Source organism: Kogia breviceps, chromosome 11 (genome assembly GCF_026419965.1).
Source record: "Kogia breviceps isolate mKogBre1 chromosome 11, mKogBre1 haplotype 1, whole genome shotgun sequence".
In the NCBI taxonomy this organism is placed as follows: Eukaryota; Metazoa; Chordata; class Mammalia; order Artiodactyla; family Physeteridae; genus Kogia; species Kogia breviceps.
The window spans coordinates 32,990,739-33,015,617 of NC_081320.1; the positions used below are offsets into that span (position 1 = coordinate 32,990,739).

Here is a 24,879-nt window from a genome sequence, read left to right on the forward strand (position 1 = left end):
TTTCCTAAATATATTTAGCAAAAATGCATACACTCTTTTTGGCCAACCAAACAAGCAGGACATGCAAATCAGCACTACAAAGAAGTCTCACTTCCCATCTGTCAAAAGGGCCATCCTGGAAAAGTGTAAAAACCAGAAATGCAGGACAGGCCATGGAGAAAAGGGAGTCTTGTGACACTGATGAGCGGGATGTAAATTGCCAACGGCCACTCTGGAGTAGTGTATGGTGTTTCCTAAAACATCTAAAAAACAGAACTACAATGCATAGGGCACTTCCACTCATTGGCGTATATATTCAGAGAACCAAAAATCGACAGAACACGGGCACCTCAAAGTTTAGGGCTGCTTGGTTTGCAAGGACCTCGGCTTGGGTACACTGAAAATATCCTAGGAAAGAGAAAAATGGGTAAACAAGTTGTGGTACTTATGTACAATGGAATATAACTCAGCCATGAAATCAATATCATAAGGCTACTAACAGCATAATGAGTATATTTAGGAACGATGATGTTAAGTAAAATAAGTCAGACAGAAAAAGAAACTTATGATAACATATCACTTACCGGGGTTTTCGAAAAATTGCTACACATGAACTGAATTACAAAACAGAACACAGAGTCACACATTTAGAAAACACACTTATGGCTGCTTAAGGGGAAAGGTGAGGTGGGGTGATGCATAAAACGAGAGTTTCAAGTGAGCACAGATACCGTTCCATAAACCAAATATGTAATAGACATGACCTACTCATTGCTCAATGAACTGGACTCAACACATCCTATTCACTGCAGAAGAATACATCTGCCTAGTAAGAATCTTAAAAAGTATTTATTGGGCTTCCCTGGTGGCGCAGTGGTTGAGAGTCTGCCTGCCGATGCAGGGGACATGGGTTCGTGCCCTGGTCCGGGAAGATCCCACATGACATGGAGCGGCTGGGCCTGTGAGCCATGGCCGCTGAGCCTGCGCGTCCGGAGCCTGTGCTCCACTACAGGAGAGGCCACAACAGTGAGAGGCCTGCGTAACGAAAAAAAAAAAGTATTTATTGATATCTCTCTGTAAGTGAATCAGCTGGGTGTAAAACGGCATAAACACAGCATTGAAAATCAGCTGAACCCCATTAAAAAATAAATTATAAAAAAATAAAAATTAAAAAAACAAACAGTGAAAGAGAGAAACATTCTTACAAAATTCTTTCAGGGGCTGTGATGAAACCCTGATTGACCATATCTAGACACACAACTGGATGAGACATAAGGCTGGACACTCTTGGGGCCAAGAGGATTGGTGAGGTTGGGTGAGCAAATGCAGACCCTTTAAAGTAATACTGCGTGGTACCCATTCCATGGGTCCCAACTCTCCAGGTTCAAGGGAATCTTCCTACAGCTAAAACATGCATGGGAAACTCATAGGATGGTACATTGTGTGATCGGGAAATGTTTCTAAAACACATCTCATTTTTCATCCCTGGTGCTCGGGTTTGCCATTCCAGCCGCTTTACTAACAATCTCCGCACTTGGAGAATCAGCAGCTTTATTTAACCTCCTGTTTCGTACAGTTTGCAATTTGTCCAGAGGATGAACGGGAAGAGGGGGAACCAATGAGAGACCAGCTCTAGGTGTTTGGACAGGCACATGTCACTCTAATTTCCAATCAGGAAGAAGAATTAACCAAAGGCTCAGCCTGCCCCCTGGAACCAGAAAAGGGCCTGAAGCAATCCTGTGGTTTTGCGGCCAACTCCAAAAAGGCGAGTTGAAAAATGGAGCTCAGGGGCACTGCAATTCACAAACCTGCAGTGTTATAAATGATAACAATTGTCCAAAAATATACTGAGGTAAGGAAATGAAGAGGATTTGAGATCAAGGCAGTATTGGAGGAAACAGTTTTCAAGAGGTAGATTGGAGTCGCCTTTAAAGCACCTGAAAAGCGGCAGAATTTCAACAATGATGCAGTTGGCCCAAAAGGGCGTATGCGTTTTTTCCCTGAATATATTCAGGGAAAAAACGCATACGCCCTTTTTGGCCAATGAAACAAGCTGGCAATGCACATCAGTACTACAAAGAAGTCTCACTTCGCATCGGTCAAACGGCCATCGTGAAAAAGTGTAAAACCCAGAAATGCAGGATAAGCCATGGAGAAAAGGGAGCCTTGTTATGCTGGTGGAAGGGATGTAAATTGCAAACGGCCACTCTGCAGAAGTGTATGGTGTTTCCTAAGACATCTAAAAAACAGAGCTACAGCGCATACGGCACTTCCACTCATGGGCGTGTATCTTAGCCCCGACCCTGCGGCGGAGTCTGGATCCGGGCCAGCCACCGCCAGAGCGTCTGGTGTGCCGCTGCCTTCCAGAGCCGCCTTCTGGCCGCCCTAGCCCCGGCCAGCCCGGCGGGGAGCGCCCCCTCTGGCGCGCGCTGTGGTGGGAGGGGCCTGAGGAGGTGGGGGCCTGCAGCGGTGCCCGGCCGGGGCGGAGGCGGCCTCAGCCCCGGGCGACTAAAGGAGAAGGCGGGGCGGGAGGCAAAAAGCGTACAGCACCCAGTATTCTCAGGTGGTCTCCCATCCAAGTACTAACCAAGCCCGACCCTGCTTAGCTTCCGAGATCAGGCGCGTTCAGGGTGGTATGGCCGTACGCAGGGTTGGGGACCGCGGGCTGCCTCTTGAGGCCCAGCTTCTCTGGCGCGTGCGCCTTACCGCCAGCCCCGCGGCCAGCCCGCCCTGGCAGGGCCCCGCTGCCCGCCCAGCCAGGGGAATGGAGGTCTCGGGTACCGCGGGGTGGTGGAGGGGTTGGCGACCTCCCAGCCCAGGGCGGGAGGGACCCAGCAAACCCTTTGGCGCTTGGCGCCCCGCCCCAGATCCCGCTCGTCTCTCACAGGGATGTGGCCCCGGAACATGTCCGGGGACGTGACAGGAATCATCTTAGCCAACTCAACCCCAGACATTGTGCTCCAGGATACATGCTATGTAGTAGCACACTTCCATGACCTAATGTCCATGGGAGCAGTCTTCACTAATATGGGAGGCTCCTACACGGATTCCCACTATTCTCAGGTTTTACAGTTAACTCAGCATGAGCAAAAATTCACTTCACAAGTATATTTGTAGTAGTAAATATGACTTCCTGCAGCACTTTCTTGGCCTCTCAGGGATGTCACTACGTTAGTCTGTGTGCCCTGAGGCACACACAACATGAAATATTTTGTCTTTAGGCTCATTCATCTCAGTAGCAGCAGTAATGCTAATACTCTTCATATTTTGAAAAGCATTTGCATCTAAACAAGAAGTCTTAGCAGTGGAAACTCCTACTCCTATCCTAGAATGGTTACACAAATGCTCTCCACCATATCCTATGTTTCAAGAATCCTATCTATGTAAGTGTAAAATAAGGAAGGACTCAAGTCCTTTTCAACAAGTTTCAAGCCAACACCATAACAATTATGCCTTTCTCAATAAATGAGATAAAAGTAAAAAGTAATGTAGATTGGTCAAAGTTAAATCACAGGCTAAAATCCTGTATATCACTATGGCATATAAATTTCATCTAGGTTCTCAAGATACAACATCACCGATTATGGAAGAACTTTTACATTTTCATCATCACACATTAATAGTGATTTTTAAAATAAGTTCTCTAGTCCTCTATATTATTTCACTAATATTGACATTTAAACTAACTCATATACATACAACAGATGCACAGGTAGAGAAAATGTGAACAATTTACTAGCCATTATTGTAATCTTAATTGCCCTATCATCATTGTAAATCCTCTACATGATACATGAAATGAATAACTCTTTCAAACCATAAAAAACTATGGGTCAGTAATGATACTGAAGCGACAAATACACAGATAATGAAGATTTAAATGTTGACTTCTCTGTAATCCCCACATCAGAGCTAAAACCAGGAGAATAAATACTGATAGAAGTCAACAACCGAGTAGTTAGAGATAGTCATTGAATATTAGTTTCATCTGAAATTGTTGTACGCTCCTGAGCTGTTCCTTCTCAGGCCTAAAAAGAGCTGCTATCCCAGGACGCCTAAATTAAAGAATCCTAATACCAACAGGACCAGGCCTATGTTGTGGACAAGGGAGCTCGTTTTTGTGAGTTCAAGACTGGACAGAGTGATATGGCTGAGATATGGAGTGAATCTGGAGCCCATGGGGATGCACTTTCCAAGCTCCAGGATAGGAATGGGGCCTCTAGGGTGCCACGCCACCCACCATGCCCTCCCAAGCAGGATCTTGGCAACATTCTCTGTCAGTGATGAGGCAGCCCTAGCACTTGTCACGCCCTGATGTTGTGTCCTATGTGGGCCCCATGCTCCTGGGACCACACCCCACACTCTTCAGGTCCATGCTACAGGGTCCTTCGTGCCTCAGGAGTAGAGACCACAGAGCAAGCAGTTCCCGCCCCAACCAGCAGGAGGAGGGGAGGAGAGCAAGGGCACCAGGGGAATCTCACTCAGACAACAACAGCCCAGCGGTGCCAGTGGGGGCAGTGATGATGCAGATGAGGCACAGACCAAGAGATGGGACCAGAGGACCCAAAAGGCAGCTGGTCAGGTCCTGGCTCATCTGCACCCCGGACACCTTTGTCCCTCATACACCCCCTTCCTCATACACCCTCTCCTTAAATGCAAATTCTTCAGATGCAAACAGGCAGAGCTTCAGACTGAAAGTCAGCTCTTCCAAAATGACCCGTGAGCAAACACTGCAGGATTCCACTCCAGTGGGTGCCCTGGAGTCGACAACTCAGGGACTGAAGTGGATATGGGGGCCAGGGCAGCGGGAGGGAATGGAGAGGGAGACTCTCATGGTTGTGGAATTTGGGTTTTGCAAGATGAAAAGTTCTAGGGGTGGTGGTGATGGCTCCACGAGAAAGTGAATAGATCTGATGCCTCAGAAACGTGCACTTAAAATGGTGATGATGGTAAAGGGTACGTGACGTGTTTTATTTCACTTAAAATAAATTCTTAAAATTATGTCTTGTTAATTGAGATTCCATTTTGACTCCTCTTCATCACAGATGTTGGAGGCCCAGACACAATCTCCTACCTTAGGGGCCATCACGGTACCCTCACAGAGCATGTGGGAGACCATTCTTAGGGGGGGCGCTAGTCTGTGCTCAGCTGACCTCTGTCCAGGGGGACCCAGGCCGTGGTGACCCCCATAGATTAGGCATATGATATGCTATGATATTAATAGGATACCACCAAGTGTTGTCACTCACCAGAACACAGAGTAGCAGCACACTCAAACATGACTGACCTCATATGATTGTGACCAGATTAAGAGAAGTAAAGGAACCACAGGTTAACTAGGGCAACACCGTTAATGCAGTTTGGAAATCTCAAAGGGGACAGGACGCAGTGCAGGCAAAGAGCACATATGCAGTCTCCCCGTACATGTGATCCTGACCCATGAAGATGTGGTAAGACGCACACAGTCCCCGCACCCTATACCTGGGGTCACACATCCACACTCACCAGGGTGACACACCTCCCCAGACCCTGCACCTAAAGTCACACCTTCTCTCTCAACAGGTGACCCCTCCTCTCCAGACACCTCCACCTGGGTCACATGTCCATAGTCCCAGGGTGACCTCACCTCCGCAGACCCTGCACCTGGGGTCACACGTCCCCTTGGTCAGGACACCATGGCTCTGCTGGTGGCTCCCCTAATGTGGAAACAAGCTGGGTTCCTGGGACCTCCTGGGATGGGAAAAAGTGTCAGGTGGGTCTCCTCTCACCACACTTGTCCCAGAGAACTCCTCTTTTCCCTTTGGTTCTGTGTGATTTTAACTGTTTTTAAAGCTTTCATGCTAGAGTTGAACACACAACCTTGGTGCTGGCAGGCTCAGTCCTTTCTCGTCTCACCTACATATTGAGAAAACTCACAGGGCAACAGGGCTGAAAGCCAAGGGGCAGCTCTGGACACTGCTGAGTAGGGACAGTAGACTGGAAGGAGAGGTCAGCAGCAGCCTCAGCTGTTACCCATCGGCCTTTTGCCCACTCTGAGGTATCCGGCAATCAATTCACCAGCTAAACCTGCCTCTCTATGCACCATGTACATGCTGGTGAATTGGAATTATTGCCAGGTAGCCCTCCTGAGGATTCTCCACGAGCCCCAGGGAAGGTGAGCCTTGCAGGGATTAAGACGAAGGCCCCGACCATAGCACTGACCCTTGGGAGGACCAGGTCACCACACTCAGAAGAGAAGCTGTTATGTAGACAAGCCCACCTCAGCTCCAGACCCCGGACATCTAAGCACTGACCTTCAGATGCAGGCATGGAGCTTCCCAGTGCTGAGGCCAGGCCGGGTCTCTACCCAGGTCCCTATAGTCCTAGCACAGACATGGTCAGGTCGAAATGTTCTTATCATAGACAACACATGGTTAGCTCTAAACATAATCAGTAGACGGGACATGCAGAGGTCTAAATGTACCACATAGACAAAACTTGATCATGTTTAAACTAGCTTAGGGCTGATCTCATAGGAGGTACAGATCATACACATGGGTCTCTCATCTTTGGACACCCACATCAGGAAACTGAACAAAATCTTTGTCATTAATCATTTCAACAGGCAAAACAGAAATGTTACCAATTTCTCTGGCCACCTGATGGTCAGGATCCACGGGTGAGCCGTGAACTTCTTCTTATAGTGCAGCCCAGTCTGCTGCAAGGACAGACAACAAGTGGCCTGATTCCAGCCTCCCAGGCTTCCAGAAGGAGGTGGCCACACTGGAAGCCCAGGCAGGACAGTCCTGCATGTTCCGGGCCGGGAGATCCGGTCTGTCCATTCCGCTGGCCGATTCCAGGCAGGGCGCTCAGCGCCGCTGAGAGCCCTGCACTCAGGTCCTACTTCCCTGCAGCGTGTGCGTCTGTGTGTGTGTGTAGAGGAGGCGGTGGCTGATGGCTCCCATGGCTTCCGGTCAGGTGACCTCATGCCCTGGGGCTGACAGCCAGCATGGACACTGAGCTGTCTTCGAGGGGAGGCACGGGGAGAAGTAGGGACACAGAAGCCATTGGAGAGGAGAACCCACCGTGGAACTCCTTGCACACTGGCTCGCCCCACCCGGGGACCCGCCTGCCCATCGTGGGCCGCAGGTCACCCCACAGCCCCCCACCCCCGAGGGCAGGGCGCCTGCTCTTCCAACAGTACAGGATCTCACATGAAGGAGACCCAGTGGGGACTGTCACTGTCACTGCCCCACTCCTGATACTGTGTTTGGGGAGAATGAACCCCCTTGACTGGGCGATGGGACCCTGTGAGGAAAGAGGTGGCAGCCCCATCCAAGTCGGGGCCTGGCTGAGAGATGGGAACACAGGAGCCAACTGCAGGGCCTGGAGGCCAGGCTAACTGGAGGGGCACCCCCAGCCTTGGCTGGGCTCTCCAACTGTGACATTGTAGCTTTAGGGGAACTGGAGCAGGTGAGTGAATGTAATGGGGGTCTAAACTGGACCCTGAATGGGGCTTAAAGAAGATGTGAAGGATGTTACTGAGACAGTGACAGTCATTGGAAGACAGACTCTGTGTCAGGCCATCCTGCTCCATCCATTTAAATCCCTGAGATCTGTGACGTTTACATGGCTACACAGGATTGTTAGAGCAGGTACGTGCGGACATATCGGGGGCACAGTTCAGCCTGCAACCAACTTGCAAGTGGTTCCAGCAAACACACAGGTGTGCACTCAGGCAAGCACAGCACACACACAAACATACACACGTGCACAGCACAAATATATTCACACACTAGTATATGAACACACATGCATGCATATGCCCATGCACACACTAATGTGTGCAAGTGCACATACCTATGCACATGCACAGCATATGTATGCAAACAGGCACATGCACACGCATAGCACACACACAGGGAATAAAGTGAATCGGTAAAGCATTAAATACTGAACACAAGTGAAGCTGACATGTATTTTTGCCTTTTCTTAGCTTTGATGTTTTTCACAATAAAAAGTTTAAGAAAAAAAATAATGGCAAATGCCTCTTTTTTTTTGCGGTACGCGGGCTTCTCATTGCCGTGGCCTCTCCCGTTGCAGAGCACAGGCTCTGGACACGCAGGCTCAGCAGCCATGGCTCACGAGTCCAGCCACTCCGTGGCATGTGGGATCTTCCCAGATCGGGGAACGAAACCGTGTCCTCTGCACCAGCAGGCGGACTCCCAACCACTGCGCCACCAGGGATGCCCACAAATGACTTTTGATTCATAGGACTTTCTGATGTTATTCCACAAATATTATGACAGGAGAAATGAATGTAGATATTGCATGTGTCCACTAATGGATGAATGGAGAATAAAAGCATGGTCCATCAATACAGGGGGATGTTATTCAGCCTAAAAAGGAAAGCAATTCTGACACAGGCTGCAGCAGGGATGAACCTTGCGGGCATTATGCTCTGTGATGTAAGATAGACACACACAAAAAAGAAAGTGTTTGATCCACTCATACAAGGTCCCTAGAGCAGTCAGAAATATAGAGACAGAAAGTAGGATGTTGAGTTCTAGGCGCTGAGGGAGGGACGATGGGGAGTGAGTGTTTAATGGGGACTGTTTCAATTTTGCAAGATGAAAAAGTTCTGGAGGACGAGGGTGGTCCGATTTGCACAACAGTGCGAAATACTTCTTGACCCTGAAATGTGCACTTAAAAATGGTTAAGATAGTAAAGTTTATGTTATGTGTATTGGACCACAAGTTTTAAAACTTTTTAAAAAACAACAGGAAATAGTCCATGAATACCACAAGATGCACAACTTCACTAACACCTGAGGGATTAAAACCCTAAGAAAAATACTGTGCATACACCTACCAGAATGGCAGACATGAAAGACATAGTATCAAATATCAGCAGGATGTGGACCAATGGAAAGCCTGGTACGCAGCGGGGGAACGCAACCACTTCTGAGACAATCGGGCCTCAGATAGCGAAGTCCGTGCACACAGATCCGCAGTGCTCCTCCCAGCTGAACACAAACCCACCAGCCCTGCACCAGGACACATGGACACGGACTCTGCAGCCACAGGAGCCAAACCTGAAAGAACCTGAAGGCCAGCACAAGCGATGCAGAAATGAACCATGCACGCCCCTATGAAGGAATATTCCACAGCAATGGAGTACATTTTGTTTAAAGGTAGTAAAACTATAAAAATTATTTTTGAAAAAAACTATATTCACAAAATGAAAGAATCTATAGTTCTGGCACCTAGGGATTGTCAAATGCACCTAAAAATGGATTGTTGTGGAAATGTTTATTATAAGGAAATTGACATATTCTCTAGGAAGGACAGCGTGAATGGGCCTGCTACATTTTCTACACTGAAGACATATACAGGTTTTGATTCTACTTCTGTTAACTCAAGTGGGGCTTCATTGGATTTCTGCTACTGCGGAGATAATCAAATTCTGGGTAGGGGTCAGGAGAAAATTAGTCATAGGTGTTCTTGTGTAATAATTACTGTTGAAAGTGTAAATGATCCATTTATCAGAAAGACTGAGAATAGGATAACTGCTACATTACTTTGTATGAGATTGTCTGTGCTATTGTCCCTAGAGCTCCAGTGAGTATTTTGAATGTGAAGCTCATCCAGATCTGAGGATGGAATAAATGGCTAGGTGTGATATGACTAATATAAATAATATGCCTACATTTATATTAACTAGTGGATAAGATATGGGAAGAGGAATTCATTTTGTGAGAGCCAGGGTTAAGGCTAGCATTGGGGGCAATAATATATAAATAGATGATGTTGATGGACATAGTGGTTCCTTAATAAGTAATTTGAATACCTCAGCAATGGGTTGTAATAATCCATGGGGACTGATGATTTTTGGCCCTTTCTGGATTTGTATATAGCCTAGGTTTTTCCATTTAGTTAATATGAGGAATGTTATGGTGAATTACATTGGGTAATTTGTGAAAGAATGTTGATTATAAACATATTCTTAAGAAGAGGACTTGAACCAGTGCAGATAAAAGTTTCTGTTTTACATAATTACCGGGCTCTGCCACCATAACAAACCCTGTTCTACAGTAGGGTATGTATAAATTAATTGAATGTAGATTATATCATCATTTAGTTTGAAGACATTATGTAAAGTAAGCCGAATTGCTCTTGTCCTTTCATACTGGAAGAAATCTGCAATAGACAGAAACCAACAAGGATGATTCCAGTGTGAACTCAGATCATGCAAGACGTTAATCGTTGAACAAACAAACAATTAACAGCAGTTATACCATTGAAATGTCGTGATCCAGCATCAAGGTCATAAACCATATTGCCAATAAGAACTCCAGAATAAAATTCCACTGTTATCCCTAGTACAACTTGTTCCGTTGATCAGTGTTTTAGAAGAAAAGGTGATAAAGCATTCTGACTAGTTGGTCTAAATTTTAATCACTCAGAGGTGGTTTTACTCTCCAAAAAATAAATGGCGCACGGGCTCAAGGCACACCAGCTTCAGTAGTTGTGGCACTCAGGCTCAGTAGTTGCGGCCCACTGGCTTAGTAGCTCGGTGGCACGTGGGATCTTCCTGGACCGGCGATCGAACCCGTGTGCCCTGCATTGGCAGACGAATTCTTAACAACTGCAAGACCAAGGAAGTCCCAGAATCGCAGTCTCCTTTTCAATATACCTTAAGTCCAAAGAATCCAAGGAAAATTGTTAAAGAAAATAAGACAATAAAATATTGTAAGGACTCTAACAGAAGCAATAGTACACAGTTCATATAGACACATCCCAAGCAGTTGCAAAGTATATTAAAAGGGAGGCTGCAATTTAAAAAGACAAAGATAAATTATACCCACAAACTCCCAATCTGTCCTGAAACGTTGCAATCTGAAACCCTATTGTAGAAAGCAGAAGTTTCCAGGAGACATTCTGCCAATGAAGGACTCTAAACCCTCTGGTTGGATAAGGAATTCTGGAAGGAAGGTATCCTCTCTCAAGGAGAGCAGGTTCCTATACTTCTCTCACATCACATCCCTGTACAATTCCCACTGATCTTGGTCCAGGCTTTCTCACTCCTCTTGAGAGAAATCGATGGCCACATCCTGGAATATCAGCAGTACTTGAAATTAAAAGTACACATGCCCTGTGGCCACGGAAAGAGTTCATAATGTGACCCAAGAAGAAAACAGCAAGTTAAGAGAACTGGTTTTGATTTAGAAGAGTGTCTTCAATTATTCACTAATATATATATATTCTTTTTCTACAAAGTAACTTTCTCTACCTTATTTCTAAGTAGAAGAAAAGAGTATGGTATGTGAGCCACAAAACCAATATACAGACTATACTTATCAGGAAAAGAAATGATAAAATGATGGTTTCAAAAGAGGCATATGCATTTTTGAGTCTTATTTATATCAAAGTGGATAAAATGTGTGTATTTCTCAGACAGAGAAGACATGTCGAGGTAGAAATATACCTTTCAACTATTCATGGGTATAGAAGTACACTGGAGAGATTGTAAAAGTGCAGATTGTGTTTCAGTAGGTTCGGTGGGCCTGAGTTTTATTTTTTTAACAAGCTCAATTTAAACTAGTGATGTCACAGTCTCTGATTCATTGAGGACAATTGTGAAGAGCAGAGACATAATTAGAAAGGTAAAAATTCATATTTAACTTTGAACTTAAAGTGTTTTATGGATTTTACACCTTTAATAGGATAGTAAGCACAGCAGCAACAATCACTTGTGAATATTTACTATAGACTGTGTATCTTTCTAACATTTTTGTGTAGGATTCCAGGAAAAAGGCCTGGGTTGCGGCCACAGTGGGCGGGGCCCCAGGGCGGGCCGACCCTCCAGGAACCCCGACAAGGCCCTGCGCTCCTGGCGGCTCCTGCCCCAGGCGCCCCTCTTCCTCCCAGAAGGCCTCAGGGCAGAGCGGCCCCACCCCCTGCGCCTAGAACGGAGCCCTCGTTTCCGCAGAGCTGGAACTCCAGGCTCGGGGTCTCTTCCCTCCGCCGTCACAGATCTGCCCCGGAGCCCGAGGGGAGAGCGGCCTCACTGAGGCTGCCGGCTCTGGAGGGGCCCCGGCGGACGAAGCCGCGACAGTGGTGGGGACATCGGGCCGGATAAGTGGGTGCCGACCCTCCGCCTGGTCCAGTGCCCGGGCTGCCGCGCAAGACCAGTTTCTGAGGGGCAGGGGCTCGCTACCACCCGATGCTGCTGTGCAGAAAGAGCGGCCCCCAGCGTCTGGTCCCGGGGAACTTTGGTCCCTCTTCTCGCCCCTGCCCTCGGCCTGGCTCCTGGGGCCTCAGGAACGTGGGGAGGAGCTCGGCCTGAGCGTCCCGAGGGGAAACAGGGCAAGGGAGGTGCAGGGTCCGGCTGCGGCCGAAAACTCCTCCCGAGGCTCGCGGGCCCCTTATTTAGCCGAGCCCCTCTGCGCTCCTTTCTCCCTGAGCTAAAGTAGCGGAGGGAGCGGGCAGGGAGGCTGTCTGGCGCAGGTAATGGGGAACATCCAAAGGTGATTGTTAACTAAGGAAAACCAGCTCTCCCAAGGTGAGGAATGCAGCGCTTTTCTTTGCATGGGAAGATGTCAGAGTCTGGGCTCACTGAAATCCTTCCTTTGATATGCACCTCAGCTCTCTGGGGCCAGTATTCTGTATTTGCATATCCTGAGTTCCTCAGGGCCCGCCAGCTCACATTGGAGGGCTGCAAGTGCTGATGACTGTGACGTCCTTTGTTTACTGAGATGGCAAGAAATATTCCATTTGTCACAGACTTGAGGGGCAGACAGTGAAAAAGAGTCAGAGAGTCTCACTCGGCATGTACCTTGGTTTACATATAGGTAATATTTATACTTAATTGTGCTAATAGAGGTTCTGAAGTCCAATCACCTTGTACACCTGCCCTCTAGGTATTAATTTCAGCAATATCCTAAGATAAATGCCTATAGAATTGACTTAATCCAGTTAGATAGGATAATAATTTTTAAAGGAAACCCAATGGAAGTATAACAACAAAACCTTTACCACTAAAGGCTGGGTCTGGAACAACGTAAATAAATGTTCCATTGTTAAAATAGTGAAAGATGTATTCAATAGAAATATCAACAAAAATGACAAATAGTAAGGGCGGCAGTGTTGAAATGTTCTATCTTTATCATTCAAGTGGCAGAAAATCATTTATTAGTAGTCACTGGGGCCAGAAGATGCCTGATTTTATATCCTAGTCATATTTGTGCAGTTGTTTCAACGAGTAACTTAAAGACAAAATGGAAAAACAAGGAGGTTTGTGCCTGTGGTCATGTTGATGTGAAACCAGGGATGGCCACCTTGTGCCAGGTGAGTTAAGTTTACCTGGCAGGTAGGCTGCAGAGCTGCTGAGAAGCCAGGGTTGGAATTTTTCTGCAGGGTGCCCCTTAGGTTCTGTGACTTGATTGATTGTGAGTCATGTTTCGGGAAAGACCTGATCACAGGAAAAGGGTGGGAACAGAGTGATTTGGGGAGGAGCTAACAACATTCATCACAGCTCATGGCCTGAATGAATTTTACAGAAACAGGAAAAGAAATGCTTCTTATGGAATCAGAGAATGTGAGGGCTGGACAATCCCAGAAAATGAGGAACACCCATCCCATTTTCCAGATGGGCAAACAGAGGTCCAGCAAGGTGAAATCCCTCACCCAAGTTGCACCCGCCTCTCCTCCCCACTACCTGGTTCATGAAAGCAGGACTCTTCCTGTCTTGATCACTGCTGAACCTCCAAATGGGCCAGGCATCTAGCGGCTGCTCCAAAAATTTCGGTTGACTGTAGGAACAATGCTGTTTCTTTCTTTCTCACTCTTATTCAGGATTGGGCCAAGAACTCCCCAGGGTGCAATGTAATTGGATAAATGTAGATATTAGTTGAGTTTTGTTGTGATGAGGACTTAGGCTTTGAAGGTAACAGACTTGGTTCATAACTTGGTCCTGCCACTGAAGAGCTGTTTGGCTTTGGGAAAATTACTAAACCACTCTGAACTTATTTCCTCCTTTGTAACGTGGGGATAAATCTATCTGAGCCAGCAGAGCACCTGCATGCGAGATGTGCACTAAATATTGGTCTTTCTCACTCTCCCACGCCATCTCTCTGTTCTTCCCAGAGAAGTTGTACAGAAGGATATAGTACTTTTTAAAAATAATTAATTAATTTTGTCTCATTGGGTCTTCTTTTCTACGTGCGGGCTTTCCCTAGTTGCAGCAAGTGGGGGCTACTCCTTGTTGCAGTACACGGGCTTCTCGTTGTGGTGGATTCTCTTGTTGCACTTGTTGTGGAGCACTGGCTCTAGGCGTGCGGGCTTCATTTGTTGTGGCCTGCAGGCTCAGTAGTTGTGGCACATGGGCTTAGCTGCTTTGCGGCATGTGGGATCTTCCCGGACCAGGACTCAAATCCATGTCCCCTGCCTTGGCAGGCAGATTCTTAACAACTGCATAACCAGGGGAGTCCCAGAATAGCAGTCTCCCTTTTAATATACCTTAAACCCAAAGAAACCATGGAAAATTGTCACAGAAAATAAGGCAAAATATTGTAAGGACTCTAACAGATGCAATAGTACTCAGTTCATATAGACACATCCCAAGCAGTTCCAAAGTATATTAAAAGGGAGGCTGCAATTTAAAAAGAAGAGGATATATTATACCCACAAACTCCCAATCTGTCCTGAAACCCTATTGTAGAAAGCAGAGGATTCCAGGAGACATTCTGCAAATGAAGGACTCTAAACCCTATGGTTGGATAAGGAATTCTAGAAGAAAGTTATCCTCACCCAAGGACAGCAGACTTAACATAGTTAAGTCTCTCTCTCTCTCACAACTAGCCCATTTAGCTCCAGGTTCCTTAGCGCACCGACGCACTTACACAGCGTTTAAGAGCTTTACACAACTAGAAGATCACATCTTTATTTCTTATCACAGGAACACGACTTCTGTAAACTTTATTTCTGTCACAACCTAAACCAAAATTATTGTAAAATGAGTGATTTAAACCATATATTTTATCATAATGAAAAAGCATCTAAATTTTTTAAAAAAAGCGTCTGCTCTGTGCTAAGGATTAGAAACAACTCCTGCCCTTAAAGCATTCATTAAGGAGGGGGATACATAAACTCAAAATTTCAATCACATGAGATAAAGGACCATAACCTTTATGCACAGAGGTTCCTATGGAGGCAAAAAGTTATATCGAAGTGACGGCTTCATGATAACCCTGAAGTACAATCTAGAAAGATGAGGCTATGCAGAGTTGAAATATGAGGCGCATTAACTGCAGAGAGCATCTGTGAAAAGACACTCAAGCTTGACACCTGCTGGGCACTTTAAATACTGCAGGTGGCCGCTGAACCTGCGTGTCCAGAGCCTGTGCTCCGCAACAGGAGAGGTCACAGCAGTGAGAGGCCCGCGCACCGCAAAAAAAAAAAAAAAAAAAAAAAAAAAGTCTCAGACCTATGATTCTTGGTATCATCTTGTGGGTAACCTAAGTATCTCCCAGGCCTTCAAACACCTGTCCTCCCAAAAAGCCCAGATCTGAACCTTGGGCCCAGACCCGAACCTTGGGCCCAGACCCATCTACTAGGCCCTTATAAAGCACTGAAGATGAAGATCCTCTTGCCACCCCCAATCCCTTCCTACTGTGCTCTGTATCTCACAAAATGATGCAGCTGTAAACTGTCACCCACGCTTGCTGCCCTCCCTTTTCTTACTGGTCACCAGACCCCACTCATTCTGTCTCAGATCTCCAAAATCCAGTCCAACATTTTATAACTTAAGTGGGACCTTTAGATTACAATTCATGCTGCACACAATCAACAGCCTTCCACATGGAGGTCTGAGTGAGCCTCTAAACCAGAAGTCCATCTCATTGTTCTTTAGGGTTTCCCACAGCCTTCAGGATAAACATCCAAAGTTCTGACAGGACAAACAATGCCCCTTTCTGTTTGTCCCCACTAGGTTTCCAGTATCAACTCTAATTTCTTTCCAAAACCCTGAGTTCCAGTCCTGTACATTAGTTTTGCCATATTTTCTTATATTTCTCAACCTTTGACACACTGCTCCCTGCTGCCACACCAGGAGATTCTATTATCCTTAGAAAGGAGGGCAAGAAGCCTACCCTGAACTTTCCCTTTTAAGACTCTGTGCTCTGCAATGGGGAAAGGTGGGGGGGAGGGATAAATTAGGAGTTTGGGATTAACATATACACACAGCTATATATAAAGCAGGTAATCAACAAGGACCTACTGCATAGCACAGGGAACTCTACTCCATATCCTGTAATAACCTGCATGGGAAAAGACTCTGAAAAAGAATGGATATATGTATAACTGAATCACTTTGCTGTACACCTAAAACTAACACAATATTGTAAACCAACTATCCTCCAATATAAAATAAAAATTAAATTAAAAAACAAAAAGATTCTGTGCTCTGTAACACCAGAACTCACTCCTTCCAGAGCACTAACTACTGTCCTTGTGTTTACCTGCTGCCCAGTAGAAGGGGAGGTTACCTAGGGCAGAAGCATCGTCTCCAGCAGCCCTTGGTTCTGACAGCTCTTTCAAGTGCCAGGATACTTTACACACATAACCTGCTTAATTAATTAATTAATTCTAAGAACCCACAGAAAGAGTGGTTTTTAATCTCATTTTAGAAGTGTGGGGATTGTAGTGCAAAAGAAACCTGCCCAGGCCACAGAGAGCATAAGCCCTGGAATTCAAGCCCTAAGCTGCCTTCACACCGTTGCTCTTTCCACTACATGATACGACTACTGAAAAAAGATTATTGTTTTCCTGAGCCCTGTTTTAATGGAAAGGAAATGAAGCGGGGATATATCTATTTCCTAATCGCTTTGGTGTGTACCAGGCAAAGTCATTCAACAGACCAGGTAAGATCTGTGCAACAATGAACGATGCTCCAAACTGTGCTATGTGTTCTACATTGTAGAGTCTACCAGCATTAACAGAGTGAGTCCTTGTAACCGCCACAGAGAGTGGGTCCTGTTAAGCCCATGCTACAGATGAGAACACTGAGACCTAGAAGCCTTAAGGCACTCGGGCAGGGTCACCGAGCTGGCAGGAGTCCTAGGCCGCACGCCCCGTCTAGTGCACGCACACCCGGGCACTGGACACCGGTTCGAGTGCCCACCCTCCACCTTGCACCATCTAAAACCCCGCTTCGCGGAGCCCAAACGAGAGCCCCTGGAAGTGGGAAGTACAAACCTGTCTCGCCAAGCCATGGCTGGCAGAAGCTCTGGATACAGATCAGGGGCAGAGGGTACTCAAAAGCGGCGCCCAGTCGACCCCGCGGAGGCGGTCGGTGTTAAATCCAGCAGGCCCTCCCATAGGGAAGCGTGCACAACGGGCAGAGGCTTGGAGTCCTGCAGCGTGCACAGGCCCTCATAGCGCGAGAAGAGGTCGGCCGCGCTGTCCCGACGCAGCTTCACCGAATGATCATGGCCTGAGCGCGGCCTCGGGGACGCTGGCTGTGGACACAATGCCCACACCCGCCTGGGGACCCCGGCTCGCCTCCCAGCCCCTCGGGCGCCCACCGCCCTGCGGCTGCGGCCCCGCAGCGTGCGAAGGATCCACGTCGCACCCAGAAGGCATAGGGCCACGGGCCCCAGCTAGGCCGGCCCCTCCATACCGCACTCCCGCGCCGTCGCATCACCGGCTGTTGGCGCCAGCCTCACTGCCCTCCGCGCTCCGGGATACAGTGCAAACCAGCAGGGAGCCCCTTGGAGGCGGGGCTCGAGCTCCTCTGCGCGCTCGCCGTGCGTCCGCACGCAGCTCCGCCTCCCATGGGGACGCGGCCTGAGGAGCAGGGGTGGGAGCTTCGAGACTAGGGCGGCCCGAAAGGTAGGAGGTGTGGAGAAGTTGGGGTTTCCAAAAAGCGTTTGTTGACTGATCCAAACAAAAGTGAGACATGGTTGTACCAACGCATTTTAAAAGTAGTAAAACTTTCGATAAGTGTCTGTGCTCGCCCAGCCCAGGAGAGAACGTGCACTCCATGAGGGACACATGAAAGGCTGAGTGAACGTCTGCCTGTGGTCCCTTCCCAGGTGCACGGGTGTGTGAATTTCTGCGGAGAGCTCTTAATTTCTGTAGTTTCTGCTGACTTGAGACGGTGGTTGGCAAATGGTGACGTGTTCCATGCATTCAGGACATCATCGTGGTTACTAATAATCACTTTCTTCTCTCTGTGCATGTCTGTGTCCTAATATTTTCTTTTTATAAGGACACCAGTCATATTGGACTAGAGCCCACACATTTGACCTCATTTGACCTCAATTACCTATTTAATATTTAAGGGCCTTATCTCCAAATACAATCATATTAGGAGGTATTGGGGGTTAAGACTTCCACATATTAACTTGAGCAGGACACAATTCAGCTGACGATAGAAGGTAAGAGTACTTTAAGCAAGTAACTATTTTTTAAAGTGAGTTGCTTAAAGATATGAATTTACTCAAGAGGAACAAGAAGAAATTACATAACACTGTACGTTATACAAAAATATTAAATTAATCATCATAACATTCCGTGAGATCCGCATTAAATTAGACTAAACAAGATGAAGCAGGGCTTCCCTGGTGGTGCAGTGGTTCAGAATCTGCCTGCTAATGCAGGGGACACAGGTTAGTGTACTGGCCTGGGAAGATCCCACAAGCCGCGGAGCAACTAGGCCCGTGAGCCACAACTACTGAGCCTGCGCGTCTGGAGCCTGTGCTCCGCAACAAGAAAGGCCACGATTGTGAGAGGCCTGTGCACCACGATGAAGAGTGGTCCCCACTTGCTACAACTAGAGAAAGCCCTCGCACAGAAACGAAGACCCAACAGAGCAAAAATAAATAAATTAATTAATAAACTCCTACCCCCAACATCTAAAAAAAAAGATGAAGCAACTTATCCAGAATTGTATAGTTAGTACTTTCCAGAATTTAAACCAGGTATTTTCCCAGTTCCATTCTACATTATATTTTCATTTCATTATTTGAAATGACTTTTGAGTCTTCATTTTGCTTACTTTCTGAAGTTATATGGGGATAGAATGGAGTTGGATATTTTCAGTGACATTCACACATGGGGAAGGAAATTGAGTCCACAAGCTTCCGCGATGTTTCCATGGAGAACGCTAACAACAGGACCAGAAACATCGCTATCCTTTTGGTTCAATCATCTTTTGTAACACACTACAAGAATTAATTTTAAGAAGCCCAATGTTTTCCAAACTTTCACCAAAGGGCTCTGTGGGGTCCTCTAATAATATCTAAGAGACTTCTTACTTTCACTTTCCAAGCCACTTAAGACCAGGAGTTCTGATTGTTCTTTGTGAGAAAATCAAGTGACAATCATAGCTCATAATTTAGGATGGTTTCTTCACGGCCCAGGCAAAACCTAATACACAGTAATAATCATTGTTAATTGCATCTATGACAATGATTAATCGGGTACCAAAGAGGTGTATAAATTGGGAGAAATTATGATCAAGGAGAAACATAGGCCACAGATATTTAATTAATGCTCAATTATTTATGAGTTTAACTTTGGTTAAGCTAATTTTCCTTCCTCTAGACAATTTCCAATTCATCTCCACAAGGAGACCAGAATAATCACCTTCCAATACAAGATTTATTCAGTTCCTTTAATTAAGAGCCTACAGTGACTTCTGCATTCACTCTACGAAGTTTTACTATGAGAGGAAAAGAGCCATTATATTTTGTCTTGAATTAGATATGCCACCATACTTGACTTAGCTCATCTTACTGGAAGCACTTTGAGGGCACATCCTACAGTCTTGTCTTACATCCTGTACAGAATCAAGCCAAGGGATTCACACATAATTACAGCTGGAAAAACACTTATTCTAGGTTGATACTTTTAGCCTTTACCACCAAGACTTTATCACCAAGACCTATCTTTACAGTCTCTAAACAGAAGACCTTCTTGCATTCCGTTTTCATATTGACTAGGAATGTAAAGGGAAGAGCTGAGAAGTAGCCTTAGTCTGCTAGCAGCCAGCCCAGATAAATCATCGGTGGAGATATTGTTTCTTTCAAAAGATATAAACATAAGAGGAAGTCCTAGAGTTTATAACAATTGTGCCAATAAAATTCCATGAAAACCTAGAAATCCAGATGCAGATCAGTAACATATTGGTTAAATAAGCTGTTATGTTCATGCAATGGACAAGTGTACAGACATTAAGAAGAACGAGATACTCTTTTCTATGAGATTCTCTTTTCACTGAACTCATCAGTCCTGCAAAGACAATGTTACGTAATAGTTTTTCTTTAACATTATATCAGGCATCTTCATCTTGTCCTGCATTTATTGCCAGTGTTACTAAAGCTTAGCATTTACCTCTTTCTCTTTTAGACCTATAATTTCTTCTTACTGTGGAAGCATTCATCAATCCCTATTTTACTATTTCTTTTAAATTAGAAATGAATATTGAATTTTATAAAATATCCTTGGGGGATATTTCAAGTGATTGTATAGTTTTGTTCTCTTTTGACCTTGTTATATGGTAAATTATATTTTGTTATTTTATATTATGCTATTTATTATATATGATATGTTTACTAATAACATTTATTATATTATAATTACATTATTATTAAGGTAGTATTTTGTTTCAGATAGACAAAACAACCAGTGGAATAGGAAGCATCTTGAAATTAGATGCAAGAGCATAAGGGAATTGAGATTAAAGTAAAATTGACATTTTGGATCAGTAGCAAAACTATTCAACAAAAGTGGGAAAATATGGCTATCATTAACAAATTCTAGATGTAGCAACTAGTTAAAAGTAAAAATATAATGAAACTGTAAAAGTATCAGGAACCTGGGAGACTTGAAATAAATTATTCATGAGGAACACCTTTCTAAGATACAAAGAAAAAAGGATACATTTAATTATATAAGAATTAAAATTTTCCTCAAGGCAAAATGCACTACAAAGGTCAGAAAACAAGCAAAAGAAATTGGGAAATATATTTAGAAATAGATATGCTTTCTTTACAACTTTTGGAAAGTTTTGCTAGATATAGGATACTTGGTTGACGGTTTCTTTCCTTCAACACTTCAAGTACATTGAGCCATGCCATCTGGCCTCTGAGGCTCTTGATGAGAAATCTGCTCATGACCTTCCCGGCAATTCTTCTCTCAGCTTCATAGACTTTCATAACGTACTTTATCGGGTCTTATGCAACAGAACATTTTGTATAGTATTGTGAAGTCAGTTAAGTTGTAACATTATTTTGAGACCAGAATTTAAGGAAAAGGAATTGAATATTTCAAGTGTAGACATTACGAGGTCTTTAAAATTATTACACATTTTCAAACTAGAAATAAAAAGGCCACTGAAGTATCCTACAGATTTTAATTTATAACAAAGTGAATACCAATATCTAATAACACAAGTAAAGAAAAATTTCTTTGGGATCCTTTTTCCTAAGTGTAAAGGGGCCTTGAACTCAAAAAGTGAGAAAACCACTGTGGCTTATCCCCAGCTTTGATGGGTCCATTTCTTGCTCTGACCTCACAGTGCACCACTGTTATGAACTTCACAGAAGCCCTATAGGAGCCCAGCTGGGACCAGGTTTTTGGTCCTTAGAGCCCAGGAAGCTGCTTTTGGTGACCTGACGGCCTTGGACCCACAGTTACCTTGTTTTTTCCTTGTTTCTGCCATTTTGTTGATTTTTTTTCCTCTTTACTCCTTTTTATTTTTCTCTCTTCTTTGCCTTTTTCTCATTTTTCTTTATTTTTCTCTCTGTATCATTTCTTAGAGTTTTAAATTTTTTCTTCTCAATTTTTTGGTGTTTCTTTTCCATTTCTTCTGCTTTGCTTTCTTCCTTTCTTCTTTTTCTCATTTTTATCTTAATTTTAGTTAGTATTGCTAGATTAGTACAGTTCGCATAGTCAGTATTGTTGGTATAGTTAGCATAGTTGGTATAGTTAATACTTTATTAGCATAGTTAGTGTAGTTAGTAGTAGTTAGCGCTGTTGGCACAGTTAGCATAGTTAGCGTTGTTAGTTAGGATAGTTAGCATTGCTAGTTAGTGCTGTCAGTCAGTGTAGTTAGGTCACAAGTATGCAGGGCCTCACAGCCAACTGTGCTGACAAGGAGGCTCATATTGATGATTATGAGATCCTCCACACCATTGGCGAAGGCAGCTTTGCTAAAGTGAAGCTGGCCCGGCACATTCTGACCGGGAGACAGGTCGCTGTGAAGGTCGTTAAAAAGAGGCGTCGGAGCTTCTCAACTTTCCAGCAGCGACTTTTCCGGGAAGTGCACAGTATGAAGGCTCTGAATCACCCCAATATTGTAAAACTGCTGGGGGTGATTGACACGGAGGAGACAATGTTCTTAATAATGGAGTACCTCAGTGGTGGGGACATGTACACCTACTTGAACATACATGGCCGTATGACAGAGGCACAGGCCCGAGGCCCGTTCCAGCAGCTGGTCTCTGCTCTGCAACACTGCCACCAGAGGGGCATCGTGCACCGGGACCTGAAGCCACCGAACCTCCTCTTTGATGCCAACATGAATATAAAACTCACAGACTTTGGCTTCAGCAACAAGTGTGATGACAGCAGGAAACTGGACACGTTCTGCAGCACAGTCGCGTATGCTGCCCCGGAACTCTTGCTGGGGCAGAGGTACAGCGGCCCTGCGGCGGACGTGTGGAGCCTGGGAGTAGTGTTCTACAACATGGTAACTGGGTCCAGTCCCTTTGTGGGAAAAGACGTGCAGGAGCTGCGGAAGCAAATCTTAAAAGGGCAATATCCCATTCCAAATTACCTGTCTGTGGAGATAAGGAGTTTATTACAAAAAATGATCTCCCTCAAGCCCAGTGACAGAGGCACCTTACCTGACCTCATGAAGCACCCATGGGTGAATATGGGCCAGAAGAAGCCACTCCAGCCACCCTGTGAAGAGGACCTGGAGGTGACAGTGAGGAGGATTCTGGACTCGATGTGGGACGAGATCCAGGACGGAGGAGAAGGCAGTGTGAGCTCCAAGAAACCAATGGTGGGGTCCTCCATCATAGCTGCAGGGCCCTTCTCCTCCGGGGACCTCAGTGGCAATGAACTCGAGCCTTTTCCAAGCCCTGAGTTGTCCACCCTGGAAACCAGGCGGCTCCACCAGGGAGAAAATATGCAAGAGCAGGAAGACCAGCAGGCAGGGCAGAAGACCAGTGAGCCTGCCTGTCCCCCACCCAGCCTGGACTCAAGGACTGCCACCCCCAGCCCAGCCCACCAGTGTGGCCCTGGAGCATACCCCTGCACCAGCAGCAGGACTGGAGCCCCAGCGGGAACCAGCTGCCCCCTGCATGTGTCCAACACTGGAAGGTCCTCCCACGCTGCACAGCCTGAGAGTATGTCCTCATCCATTCCCTTTGGCCACAGCCAGAAAAAGCAAGGGGTGGCTGGGACAGTCTGGAACTTTTTAAAAAGGCATCTTGGTGGTTGTTGCCAGCTGCCCAGCAAGAGGCGTCGTAATAAAGTGAGCCCATCTGAACCCCATGGGTGACCGAGGCAGGAAGGTCAGGCCGCCGCGCTCCCTGGGACCCGGTCCAGTGGAAGGTGACTGTGTTCTCTGCACGGCTTTCAGAAGCATCGTATCCAAGACCCTGGCCAGCTCAGAGGATGGTCCAGAGCAGCCAGGGCGACTGAGAGGCCACGGTGGCTGCAGGTCCGCCCCTCAACCCTCACCTGGGTGAAACTTCAGAGACTGGAGTGTCATTCCTGTGGCACGTCTCCCCTCCCCCAGTCTTCTGTCTTCCATGTTGGTGGGGGAGGGGGCGGATAGTTCTTGTTCCAAGAACTCCTTGGTTCTTCCAATTCTAGTTAATAAACTTGATGCTCCAGAAGGATGTATCACACTCTGCTTTGCGTCTTCCCTGCACAGAATTGGGGCTGTGCATTTTCCAGTTAGACAAGTGTGTAACCATGTAGTGCTTGGAGTTAATCAGAACAACTAAAGGGAAAAATGACCTAAGAGAATTAGCACAATGACTCCCAACAGCAACAACTGCTGCCCTGCAGGGCAGAAATGCAGAAAGTGTGAAATACCTTCCTGCACTAACATTACCGAACATTTTCAGAAGGGCCGAGGGGAACTTTTGGTCCCTGCAGCCTGTGTTAATGACAACAGAGAGGCCCCTAAGAGGATAAGAAGGTCCCGTGAACCAGCCTGTGCGCGGTGTGGTAAGGTCCCTGTGCAGCTGAGTTTCATGACTGTCACGCAGCAGTTGGGCTCTCCTCTTCCCCCGTGCGGAGGGGCCCTGATGCATGGGTGTATTTTATTTTTTTGATGTGCACCATTTTAAAAGTCTTGTTACAATATTCCTTCTGTTTTATGTTTTGGTATTTTTGGCCGCGAGGCATGTGGGATCTTGGTCCCCGACAAGGGATCCAACCCGCACCCCCTGCACTGGAAGGCGAAGTCTTCACCACTGGACTGCCAGGGAAGTCTCTTTTTAAATTTCATTGTTTTGATGCATGGGTTTGACCACGGGGACTGGATGATTATACTAGATGATCATACTTTCAAAACACTGGATTGGTCAGCGTTCCCTGGTTCCCTGGTTCAATAAGCCCTTGAACACACGGGTGACTGGGCAGGGTCTTCTTCCCAGAGGCCTCTCTCTGGGGGCACATGCTCTCGGAGGCATCACCTGCACAGTCCCATTGGCTCTCGTGTGCTTACAGGTCACTTGCCGACGGCGGAATCCTTCACTGCAAGACACAGAGCACTCTGACCACGTGCCCGTGAACCACCTAAACAAAAAAGTACAGGAGCTTAGTAAAGACAGGTAGGACAGATCCTACAGGAAGTGCCTTCCAAAGGAAAAATCGATCCTAACATGATGACTG

General features: G+C 46.1%; 2 pseudogenes; one reads left to right on the forward strand and one right to left on the reverse strand.

Moving 5' to 3' along the window:
* Positions 1 to 2,517: 2,517 nt before the first annotated feature.
* Positions 2,518 to 2,626, reverse strand: LOC131765985 (5S ribosomal RNA; annotated as a pseudogene).
* A 19,461-nt stretch (positions 2,627 to 22,087) lies between these two features.
* Positions 22,088 to 23,533, forward strand: LOC131765805 (serine/threonine-protein kinase MARK2 pseudogene; annotated as a pseudogene).
* The last annotated feature ends 1,346 nt before the right edge of the window (positions 23,534 to 24,879 follow it).